Raw genomic sequence first — 13,080 nt, 5'->3', positions numbered from 1 at the left:
AAAGAGGATTCTAATAGAAATATTTTTAAATCTTAAATCTTTTAGATTTATTCTTTAATTTGAAGACGAGAGTTTTGCTACCTTGTCTAGGGTAGCATTGATCTCACTCAATAGCTTAGGTAATTCTCAAACATGCAATGCCACCTATCTCAGCAAAGAGTATATTTAAACAATCCATAACGTAAGATTTTTTTTTAAATAATAAAAAATTCTTTTTTTTTTTTTGAAAAATATTGACTGTAACAAGCCATGAGACTTAATAAAATTCTTTTAATTCAGACATAATACCTGAGGAAAGGATAAACTTTTCACATATCAAATCTTAAATTATTAAAAATACTTTTATTTAGATAAAACCTGAGGAAATAAGGAATATTTGCATGAGAATATGAAACTGTGATAGAAAATATTAGAAACATATTTTCTAATGTCACCTGAAAGACTACATAATAGATTACAGATATATCAGATCTAATCTGAAAAAAAGTATGTATAAAAATGAAAAGGGTCAGGAAAAAGACTTCATTTAATCCCAAGGACTAATTCTAGTTATGCGCCCACAGAATAATGGCTTCCTTCCCTTGTCTCCCTAAAGTGACAGAGGTCACAGGCATAATCACACCAAGTAGGGGAAAAAACATTTTGAGAAATCCCTGATTCATCTGAAATGAGATGTCAAGTCTGATATTATTCAAATCAGAAAGAGATAGATACTGTCCTAAGCAATAGTGTCACATGTGGTCTTGTACAAAGTTCAACACAATATAAACGCCTCTGCTCCAGACCTTGCTATTTTACTAGGCTTTTGTTCACTTCCTGAAACTAAGAAATGAATTCTGTGGTCCTTGGCAGTCTGAAAGAGGAAGGTTTTTTCTTTCTACTTTTAACTAAAATAAAAACACCAGCATGTTCAGAAGTGACATCAATGCGGTGATTGTACATCCATTTAGGGTAAATAAAAATGAGAAATTTCGCATTGTGCTTCCAACTAATAAGTATGGGGAGTTCATAAAGATTTCATTAAGGCAGCTCTCTTCCAAAAAGCACAGAAGATATGAAAACGCATAATTGTCCATAGACCTCACCCTGCAAGTATGCTAGACATATTTTAAATATAAACAGCTAAATCGAATTCAATTTCAACATGTCCCTTAGCAATAATTGAATACATTTATAATGATTGGTAAGTGAGACTATCAAAATAAATAACTCGGTTTTACTTAATCTTTCTAAATAATGCACTATGATTTGAAATGCTAGGATAATTCTACTTATTAAAACATCAGCATTAATGTTTCTGTTTGATTATGCTTTAAAACATTTACTTGTATCCTTACTATTTTCTTACCATAAACTGAAATAGTACCTTCCTGTCAGTGTTCACATGTTCTACATGAGCCTGTCTTGCATTTATTGTAAAATGAACCCATTAAAGACAGAGGATTTACGATGGAACCTATAATTTGGGAATTTGGAGAATGAATCAAAGCAGACAAATATCAAAAGTGAGAGGATGCTCAAAGGTCAAGCTCCTTATGGGAGCCCTGAAGTTCTATATTCTCTTCAAAAGGCCCCACCTTAAAATTTTATAGTATTTCCAAACACTATTGTGCTGGTAATTAATTTCTTACAAGTAGACTTGTGATGACATTTGTATGTTGATGTCATTATGCAGGTGAAGTCAGACAAGATAAAATGAGACTTGTCATTGCATGAGAAGGAAGGGAGGCAGGAACAGATTTTAGAAGGAGAGGGAGAAGCAGGAGAGAAAGAGTGGGAGAAAGGAGAAGGCCTAGGCTGGCCTGAAAATCATTATCTCTCTAAGGATGTCTTTGAACTGCTCTAGCCACCATTTTCCCATGTGCCAGATTTGCTAGGAACTATTAATCAAAGCTAGAACTTTGTGCAGGAAAGTACCAGACTAACTGAGCTACTCCCTACTCCCCAAGCAGTAACATAGAGTTTCTAATGCAGCTCTTTCTTTAGTACCTAGCCATTCATTAGATCATAAGAGACCCAACAAAACTCATAGCTAGTACATAGTCAAATCTTTATTTGTGTAAGATATTGTCCTATAGGCAAAATTGAAACATCACATAATTTAATAATAAAAATTCTATGATTAACATTACAATGTTCATATCTTAAATATAAATTGAGTTGTGATATCTGTGAGGTCATATATCAAGTACAAAATGAAAGGTTAAAAGTTTAAAGGTTACAATCTAGGAAACCAATCTCCAGAGTCATGTCTGAATCACTGTCCTATAGTGACTCTTAAATATAACTAATTGCTTTCTCCACTCTGAACTTGAAGGCAGCTGAAGTAGTTGTGGGATAGCATTGGTATCAAATTGTAGGGTATAAAAATATGATTAGTGGAATCAGTGTGTCATGATCAGATCCTAGTTCTGATGTTGGCTCAGTCTCTTTTGAAATACTAATTCTCCAATGTGAACTATTTGTAAAGTAAAGCAGTTCAGTATGTATTGGGGGATGGGAACTGTCAGACAAATATAAAAGGCAGGATGATGGGACTGTTCCTCTTGAATTGCTGTCTGTGAGTATTGTGAATGGAAGGAAGAGACAAGGATTAGTTTGTAAGACAGAGTCCCCCTATGGAGCTAACAAAGCATTTACAAAATAGGAAGAACAACAATATCAACTACTGGAGACCTCCAGAGCTCCCAGGGACTAAACCATCAAAGAGTACACATGAAAAACCCATGGCTCTAGCTGCATATGTAGGAGAGGATGTAGCCTTATCTTGCATCAGTGGGAAAGGAAGGCCTTAGTCCTGTGTAGGCCTGATGCCCCAGAGTAGGGGGATGCTAGAGCAATGAGGCAGGAGCTGGTGGGTGGGTGGAGAAACATTCTTATAGACGCAAAAGGAAAAGGGGCTGGGATGGTGAGGTCTGGGCAGGGAAACCAAGAAGGGTAACAATATTTGAAATGTAAATAAGTAAATAAATAAATAACCAAAAAAGGGGGGAATAAAAAGCACTGAGAAAGATTTTAGAGACTCCATACTGATTTTCTATATGTTTAAACTTACAAAATATTAACTTATAATTCATTGTAAAATAGTACAAAAATTAACTATGAATTAGTTTTTCTGAATAATTAAAACATTGAATTTGACATATGTAGATGGTTCAGCAGATAAAGGGACTTGTTTCTAACTTTGATGTCCAGAGTTGTATCTTCAGGAACCCCCAAGTAAGGGAGAGAAACACCTCCTTCCACTTCTCCTCTGACCTCCACACAAGTTCCAGGATGTGTGTGCACAAACATGCCTTCCCCTCCACAGGTTTATGCATCCCCACACCGAAGTAATTAAACAAATGTTTAAAACGTAAATAACAAATCAATTACAACAACACAGGCATTATCTATGGTTTATGGGACCAAGTGAGATGTGGATTGGAACTTGGTGTCCTTAGTGTTTCATTCATGCTCTTTCCTTCTTTCTCCTTACTGTCAATCTGAAATAACCAAAGATTAAGCAGAAAGTGATAAGGAATATAGTACAGACTGGAGTAAGGAAATGGTAACCAAAACTAAAGATGTATGAGCAAACCTATGGAAACCTATTTGTCTTTGGGTTTTCAAAAGTATTACTGTTTTTGCTTTGGTTAAATTTCTTCTTTATGTATTGGTTATTATATACTTTTACATTTCAAATTCTGTCCTCCTTCCTGGTCTCCCATCCACAAAACTCCTATCCTATGCCCCTCCCCCACTTGCCTCTATGAGGCTGCTCCTCTACACACCCACCTACCCACTCCTGCCTAGCATTCCCCTACACTGGGTCATCAAGCCTCCACAGGACAAAGGGCCTCTCCTCCCATTGAAAAAGACTCTGATTAAGGGTATTCTCTATAGGCAAACAATATGGCTCCTAGAAGACTTTGGTAAGAAAAGTCTCAGTGCCAGGCACATAATACCTCTTTAGGGGTATAGGTAGGGGATAAGAAACAGCCAGAACAATACAGATGATTGCTATAACTATGGGTTGCCACTCTCAGCCCAAGATTGATCCTGGCACTAAAAACATCACACACTTTGGTTGCTGGACACAGTCAAATCAATCTCCAGTAGATCAAGGAAACCCTTGCTGGCTATTTTTCACAGTGCTGGTAGGTCTTTGGTGGGCTACTATGACAGAAAGAGCTTGCCAGCCTTGAGCTTTGTATGCTACTATCTTGACAACAACATTCTACTTGTAACCAAAGGTGCAATAGTTTTGTGGGGATATGTAATTACTTTCTTTTTTTTTTCATCTTTATTAATTTGAGTATGTCTTATTTACATTTCAATTGTTATTCCCTTTCCCGGTTTCTGTGACAACATCCCCATAACCCCTCCCTCTCCCCTTCTCTATGGGTGTTCACCTCCCCATCCTCCCCCCATTACCGCCCTCCCCACAACAATCACATTCACTAGGGGTTCAGTCTTGGCAGGACCAAGGGCTTCCCCTTCCACTGGTGCTCTTACTAGACTATTCATTGCTACCTATGAGATCAGAGTCCAGGGTCAGTCCATGTATAGTCTTTGGGTAGTGGCTTAGTCCCTGGAAGCTCTGGTTGGTTGGCATTGTTGTTCATATGGGGGTCTCAAGCCCCTTCAAACTCTTTTAGTCCTTTCTAAGATTCCTTCAATGGGGATCCTGTTCTCAGTTAAGTGGTTTAATGATGGCATTCGCCTATGTATTTGCTGTATTCTGGCTGTGTCTCAGGTTCCTGTCAGCTTGCACTTCTTTGCTTCATCCATCTTATCTAATTGGGTGGCTGTATATGTATGGGCCATATATGGGGCAGGCTCTGAATGGGTGTTCCTTCTACCTCTATTCTAAACTTTGCCTTCCTATTCTCTCCTAAGGGTATTCTTTTTTTCTCTTTTAAAGAAGGAGTGAAGCACTCACATTTTGGTCATTCTTCTTGAGTTTCATGTGTTCTGTGCATCTAGGGTAATTCGAGCATTTGGGCTAATATTCACTTATCAATGAGTGCATACCATGTGTGTTTTTCTGTGTGTAATTACTTTCTTAATTGGTTTTGAAGTATGATCCACAGAAAAATTTGACATCTAGTACTAAAAACTTGAACAAAATTCCCTGTTAGGTCCTACTGAGAACTTTTATGTGAGTTCCAGGACAGCCAGGGACACATTAAGACATCCTACTTCAAAAAACAAAACAAAAACAACAACAACAAAAATCAAAAAAAAATCAAAAACAAAAAAAAAAGAAGTCAAAACAAAATGAGAGAGTTCTATAAGCATTCCATTAAATGGTAATGTTGTCAAAATGCCCCCTAAATGTTTATATTCACACCCATAGACTTGGGCTGCTTTTAACCCTTCATTGCAGAGGAATACTGGTTAATGCAGAAACTCAGAATAATTCAAGGTGCTGGGAATAAGCAACTATGACTGCTCAGATCTCCTTCTCTACCTCTAAAGCTCATGGAACATCAAGAAAAAAATGGTCAAAAAGGAAGTAAGAATTTGTCTTAGTTAGGATTTCCTTTGCAACTCTCAAAAAGGACATTGTTTCATTGAAGCTGGCTTAAAGATTCAGAAGTTCAGTCCATTATCATTAAAGCAGGAAGCATGGCAGCATCTGGGCAGGCATGGTACTAGAGTAGATAAGAGTCCTACATATTCATTCAAAGAAAGCCAGAAGCAGACTATCATCAGACAGCTAAGAAGAGGGTCTCAAAGACTATCCCCACAGTGACAAACTTCCTCCAACAAGGCCCACAACCATTTTCATATTGGAAGCACTAGTTGGACTCAGCAAGTGAAAATAAATAAGGCATAAAGTTGGGAAAATATGTATTTGATGAGCTCAAAGGGGCAGAGGACAGGTTGAGTGATAGGTAGATATCATGATACCTATCATACATTTATAAAATTTTGAAAAAATGAATGAGACGTTTTGTTATATAACAATGGCTGGACATACCATGGTCAAAATATCACTGAAGATATTCACCATTTTTAGTAGTAGTAGTAGTAGTAGTAGTAGTAGTAGTAGTAGTATTGAATATAATAATATAGAATATTATTGCAGAATTTCATAAAAAGCATAGGTCTGTAATAAATTAAATACAGGGTTTGCACTTGGATACATATACTTACATGTGGGAACAGGACCAAAGATTAGGGTAAGAGGGGTTGGACTCAGATTCATCAATCCCGGGAAATCCAACTCCAGAGACAAGCATCACGGTGCAGATCTCAGTTTCTTGCCCAGGCCATAAGCTTAAATACAGTGTTTGAGCCAATCCCAGATCCCTAAATCCTTGTCCAATCATGTCTTGCCACACCAATAATGAGCTTCTATGAACCCTGTGTTTAATGAGCCCTGCCTCAGAAGGAGAGGCGGGGAATATCATGCCCTGTGAGAATGTCCCTGAAGACGGCAGAATTGGCCACCGCCCTGTCCTTGGTTCCCTTTTGCTGTCTCACTAGTGTGCCAGAAGCTATCTTAGATATAATACCATGGATGGGACTCTCCCAGGAGTCACTGCAGTTGTGACACCTTGCTTTCCATCCCATTATTTCCTTCACAGGGCTAACCTTGACATCCTCCACACTTATCCATGGTTAGTATCTTAGAAATTAGGAACTGCTGTGAATTCAGATGAGTAAGTGAGTTTTTTGGAGCTGAACATAGCAGAGTAATGATTTACACAAGGAAAGTGCAAGAAAAAAATCATAATGCCTGCATGACCAGAGCAGGTAAATAGACCAACATCTAATTTACTAATGATGAAGGAAAACAGGCTATTCTCTGTAACTGAAATTCATACTTTGAGTAGGTGTATGTCTAGCTTAACCATTATAAAGTGTTTCCTTTATTATTCCTATTTATTTTATTAGTATAAGAGAAAAAAAGGTACACTTTCTTTCCTTAACTTTCATACAGACACAGCTGACAATCCAATAAATAGAGACAGGTTAATGAGTGAAAAGCATATCAAATTCCCATATACAGAATCAAATGTTATGCTAGAATTCAGGAATGAAGAGCAGTAGACTCATGGAAAAGGTGATATATAGAGATAGAGATGAATGATAAAAATATAGATAGATGGATGTATAGATAGATAGATAGATAGATAGATAGATAGATAGATAGATAGATAGATAGATAGATAGATAGATGGATGGATGCTTAGTATTGGTGAAGAATGATCGGCCTTATAAAAACTGTGCCTACATGAGAGGGTTTGGTTTAATAACACTGGGGTGAGGAGAAGGAGAACCCACAAGAACTGCCAAATTTTTCATAGTGGCTCTGTGTAGTATGCCTTCCTCTCAGTTAGGACACTCTACAGTGAGTCTCCAAAGGAGAAAGAAGAGAGGTGACCTTTCTGTTTCGTAGTTTGCTTTTTTTCAAAACGGAGTTTTACTTTCTGTGATCTAATTTAAAGAAGAGAATGTTGAGTTTCATGACTCACCATAAAAGATGAAGAGGGGAAGAAAATGAGTGTGTAGAGCAGGTTACCAGGGAGACTTGATTTATAAGGTCTTTGCAATCGTTGATTCAAATAACTTAGAATGACATAACATTCTACTGTAGGATATCATGTCCTGAATTACATTACATTCTTCATATACATTAATGAACACATAACTGGTGAGTAAATAAGAAGAAATAAGACATGATTTAACTTCAAATACTAAAATCACTCCAAGACATCACACACATACAATCATGTAGATTTCTCTTGTCCTCCAATGTCTTTTGTTCATTTATGGACAGTTTGGGTAGAAGTAAGTACCAAATATTTGAACAAAAGAAAAAGTAGTTTCCTACCCGGGATGGTTAAAGTTTATTTAAACAGTCTCTACTTTCACACCTTTAGACAGACAAAAATGAACATAATGGGAGATTTCAAAGTTTCTAACTTTATATTTTGTAAGAAGAAAACAAGAGAGAAGCCAGAATATCTCTTGGATCCCTCTCTGACTCCAGGTTCTGGTTATGTCCTTTGATAGAATTAAGATGATTAGCTGTAGAAGACTTGTATGCACAGACTTAGGTAGTTAACTCTGAATGATGACAATAAAAAGGGAACAAAGGGACCATTGTAAAAAATGTCCACTACTTGGGAGTGAGAATGCACAATGTCCAGGGAGTTCATTAATTTGATCTGATCTGTATTTTATGTGTTCATCTTATTACTTCTGAAGTCTCTGAGGTAGGCAGCTTTCCCTGAGAGCATTACTTTGTCCAGGTTCATGACATGCTTCTGTGGACTACCTACTACAGGAGAGAAAAACGGCATTCCCTTGATCTTTACCAAAAAATGTTCAGCTAAATTGAGACCTTCTGATGTGCAAGGCTGATTTGATTATGATATTTACATCTACTACTAGTGTTTTATAACTTTCCTTGTGCTGTGACCATTTAATATAGTTCATCAACCATGACCCCAACCATGAGAGTATTTTGTTGTTATGCCATAACTGTAGTTTTGCTACTGTTATAAATTATAATTTAAATATCTAATCTGTGATATGCAGGTTATCTTATATGTGACTCCCAAGGGGTTGGAATACACAGATTGAGAAACACTATGCTTGGGGTAAGTCTTAGGTCCTATTCTTTGGTTTGGTAGTTAGACTCTCAGTTTCAGTTCTGGTTTTAGAAACTGCTCTCTCTCTCTCTCTCTCTCTCTCTCTGTGTGTGTGTGTGTGTGTGAAGGGTGGGTTCTTCTTCAACAACTTGATATATTTTTTGGAATATTTATTTGGTCTTCAAGATAACTCAGAAAGTGGATGACATTCTCAAAATAGTCAGTTCTAAACACCAAATTGAGTCAAAAAAAGTAGTTCCTAACCTCCTTTGCAAGGACATTGAATAAATTTACAAAAAATTAAACCTTACTAATAGTAAACTTAGATATATTTTATTAAAAATGCTGAAACAGTGCTTTTCATGTATTTTTTTTAACTAAAAGCATCATAAATATATTAATGGAGAATCTTTCAGGTCATCCTTTTTCCTTTAAACTCATCCTGTGATTTTGTTTAATCGTCTGAACTAAAGGAAAGCAACATATATTCAATGAACTCTCCAAGATAATGAAATTTCAAATAGAGAAACATAGTGGTAAACATTTAATATTAAAACACAATAGAAATCATGAAAAAATAATAACTATTAGAACACTTTATAGTAATCAACTTTTCTGCATATTTTTGTGCATTTGATATGGTGTTTTGTAATCACACTTGTAAGAGTAGTAAAGTATCTCATCTGTTAGTAAATGATATTATTAGGAGGCAGATGTATAAGTGAATATTTTGGTGGGGCTGGGCACTCTGGATATTGACAATAAAATCTAAAGGTCAATGAAAGTGATGCACGGTAAAGTAGTTGCATTGAATGAAGCTCTGTAGGATCAATAAACTAAGAGGAAGTAAACAAAATTACAATTCAAATGGGTAAACAGTAAAAGAGACAATTTTCATTACAAAATGAGTGAAAACAAATTGCACAGCATTGAGCCTTTTACTGACTACCAGTGTATCACAATAATTGTAGACATGATACAGTAGATGAGGGAAAAGCCAAGGAGCTCTTAGTCCTACACGAATAACTGCAGGTAAACATGAAATGCTGAGAATGGGGAGAGGTGTTTTCAAAGAGAAGAGCACACTTGGTTTTCAAACACTAAATACTCCCTGAAAATGAATATCCAAATGACACTAGAGCACATGGTACTTATGTTTTTAGTTGTGTGTGTGAGTGTGTGTTTGTGTGTGTGTGTGTGTGTGTTTGTGTGTTTGTGTGTGTGTGTGTCTTGCAACAATACATTTGCTAACTTCACTGCTTGGTTGCTTATTTACTATCCATTTACGTACTGTCTTTGTAAGAGTTGCTATCGCTATGATGAAACACCATGAGGTTTATGCTTCTAGATCCCAAACCTTTATTGGAGAAAGTCAGGACAGGAACTCAAACAGGCCTGGAACCTTTAGTCTGGAGCTGAAGCCGAGGCAGTGGAGGGTACTATTTACTGGCTTGCTTCCCTCAGCTTGCTCAGTCTGCCTTCTATTCAAATCAAAGCTTACCAGGCCAGGAATTGCACCACCCACAGTCAGTGCTCCCTCATCGATCACTACTTGAGAAAACCTGTGCTACACCTAGAGCACGTGGAGGCATTTCTTCAACTCAGGCTCCTTTCTCTGTGCTGACTCTAGCATGTGTCCAGTTTACGTACAAAACCAGGCAGTACAACCATTATTTGACTTTAATCCACACTATAATAAGCATATGATTAACACATTCTATTCTGCTCTATTGTCATAAAGACTGTGATACCCAAATCCTTAGCCTTACCATAACCTTACATTCCAAATTTTAAGACGAGCTTCCACAATCCACCATCAACAAAGGTAACTATTAAATTCTTCCATAAATTTAGAGATCTATCACTCTTTTTACAAGTGGACTTCTGGGAACAACTTTGGTGATTGCAATGCAGTGCTTATATAAGGAAAAACTTGCATTTTTATCATTAAAACTTCACTCATTCCCTGAAGTTATGTTTTCTACAGTTATTTATTTTTATATACTGCATTCTATTCTTATCATTGCCTAAATAGTTTTTGGAAAACAAAAAATTGTATTTGGATGGCTAAACAGTAAAGTAAGGACAACGCGCCAGGTCTGATCTCAATTATCAATTGCATTATGGTTCATTATTTGTATGATGAAGTTCTATGCAGCTTATTATCTAGTACTGTATTTTTATAATTGCATTTTATTCTGTCTCTAGAATGTCATGTAAATAAAATTGAGTATATAGTCATGTGAGATTGGTTTCTTTCACTAATATTTAAAATTGATCCAACGACTAATTTTTCTTGTTTTAGTTTATTATTTCCTTTCATTACAGAATAATAATCTTATAATTACAGATCTATTTCAGCCTGTTAAGCTTACTGTGAAGCACATTGTCACTGTTTCCAGTTTTGCTAAGTATGAACAAGTAGTTATAAACCTTCATTTATGAATGAGAACTCAGATTACATTTTACTAATGGAATACAATTAAGCAATATTATTGCCAGGTTATGAATGTAAGTTTGAAAATGTAGAGGCATAACTCCCAACTTCTGTCTGAGCATCCTACAACAGGTTCTCTTCAGATGTAGTAGATGAGGAACTAATTTAATGGTAGAGAAATCTGATAGAAACCACCACAATAAGTCAGATTTAGTGATCAATAACTACAAATCATGTCCATTGTATGATGATATATACCAATGATATACTATCAGGTTAATGATATAATTGTTCTGCAGCTATTTTCCAATGACAATTAATGTAAGACAATCATGTGAAAATCAGATGGAAAATACCAACTGAGAATATTTTAAAATATCTGCATGAAAGGGTTGTCTTGAACTCTATTGCCTGCCTTTGGGACCCCTTCCCCCTCTAGGCTACCTTTTTTGCCTCGATAAGAAAAGTTGCACCTAGTGTTACTGCAACTTTATATGGCAAGGCTAGTTTATATCCAGGGGAGACCTTCCAAATTCTGAGTGGTTTAAGAGGGTATGTGAGGGGGAAGACTGCATGGAGAAGAGGGAGGGGAAACTGTGGTTAGGATATAAAATAAATTAATTAACTAAAAAGTAAAATATATGTTTGGTCTACACTTTTATATAATAAACAGTAAAGGATTGCACATAAAAATATAGCCAAGAGTACCCTTAGACCAAATGATAATTTAAGGAAATGTAATATTTTAGATATAACTGCATTTGAATAATTGGGCATAGTATTAAGGACATCTAAGAGATTTCTATATTTTAAACAGCTATGCATCAAATTTTGACTTTAGCATTTCATAGTGTTATTATCACATTGGTGATAAGGTCTCCTGCATGAAGAGTTTATTGTAATTTTGTATACCATCATTATCATCTGTTAATTAACAAATTTAAAATGTGACATTTTAAAAGGTTTCTCATAAAAATTGATGACATTCAGGAAGTGATGGGAAGCAAAACCAAGGGCCTCATGTAAAATAAAGCCATATTTTTCTTGCACATCTGATTTATCTGCTGTCGATGAAATTTGCTATTTATCAAGTTGTGTCTGGCTGTGTAACAAATATGATCAAGTCCAAAATGAACTACAGAGGTACAACTAAATAGAACCAAATAGAATTTCAGACCAAAAATAACAGGAGTGTATTCCTACTAAATACTTTTACCATAAACATTGATCAGGTTTACAAGAGTAACGAAAATAACTATTACCATATGATATAACATTGTCAACTTTTTCCTTAGGAGTCTTATTTAGGGTTTCCTTCCTTGTGTCACTTAGTTAGGGTTTATATTTCTGTGATGCAACAAAAACAACTTGGGGAGTAAATCACTTATGTTCTCTAACAATTCCATGTGACACTCTGTAAATTCTCTCTATTGCTTTTTAATACTGCTTGAGGTCACGGATGGTGATTCCCTCAGATCTTTTATTGTTGAGGATAGTTTTTGCTATCCTAGGTTTTTTGTTATTCACAATGAATTTTCAAATTGCTCTTTCTAACTCTATGAAGAGTTGAGTTGGAATTTTGATGGAGATTGCATTGAATGTGTAGATTGCTTTTGGCCAAAATGGCCATTTTTTACTATATTAATCCTGCTAATCCATGAGTATGGGAGATCTTTCGATCTACTGAGATCTTCTTCAATTTCTTTCTTCAAATACTTGAAGTTCTTGTCATAAAGATTTTTCATTTGCTTGGTCAGAGTCACACTGATATATTTTGTATTTTGTGTGACTATTGTGAAGGGTGTCATTTCCTTAATTTCTTTCTCAGCCAGTTTATCCTTTGAGTAGAGGAAGGCTACTGACTTGTTTGAGTTAATTTCATATCCAGAAACTTTGTTGAAGTTGGTTTTAGTGGGATTGCTTCAAGTTTCTCTCCATTTAGTTTGATGTTAGTTACTGGTTTGTGTATATTGTTTTTAATAAGTTTAGGTATGGGCTTTGATTCTTGATCTTTCCAAGACTTCTAACATGAAAGGGCTTTGAGATTTGTCA

This window comes from Rattus rattus, chromosome 4 (genome assembly GCF_011064425.1).
Source record: "Rattus rattus isolate New Zealand chromosome 4, Rrattus_CSIRO_v1, whole genome shotgun sequence".
In the NCBI taxonomy this organism is placed as follows: domain Eukaryota; kingdom Metazoa; phylum Chordata; class Mammalia; order Rodentia; family Muridae; genus Rattus; species Rattus rattus.
The sequence above is the reverse complement of the archived record's forward strand: the minus strand, read 5'-3'. Positions refer to the sequence as shown.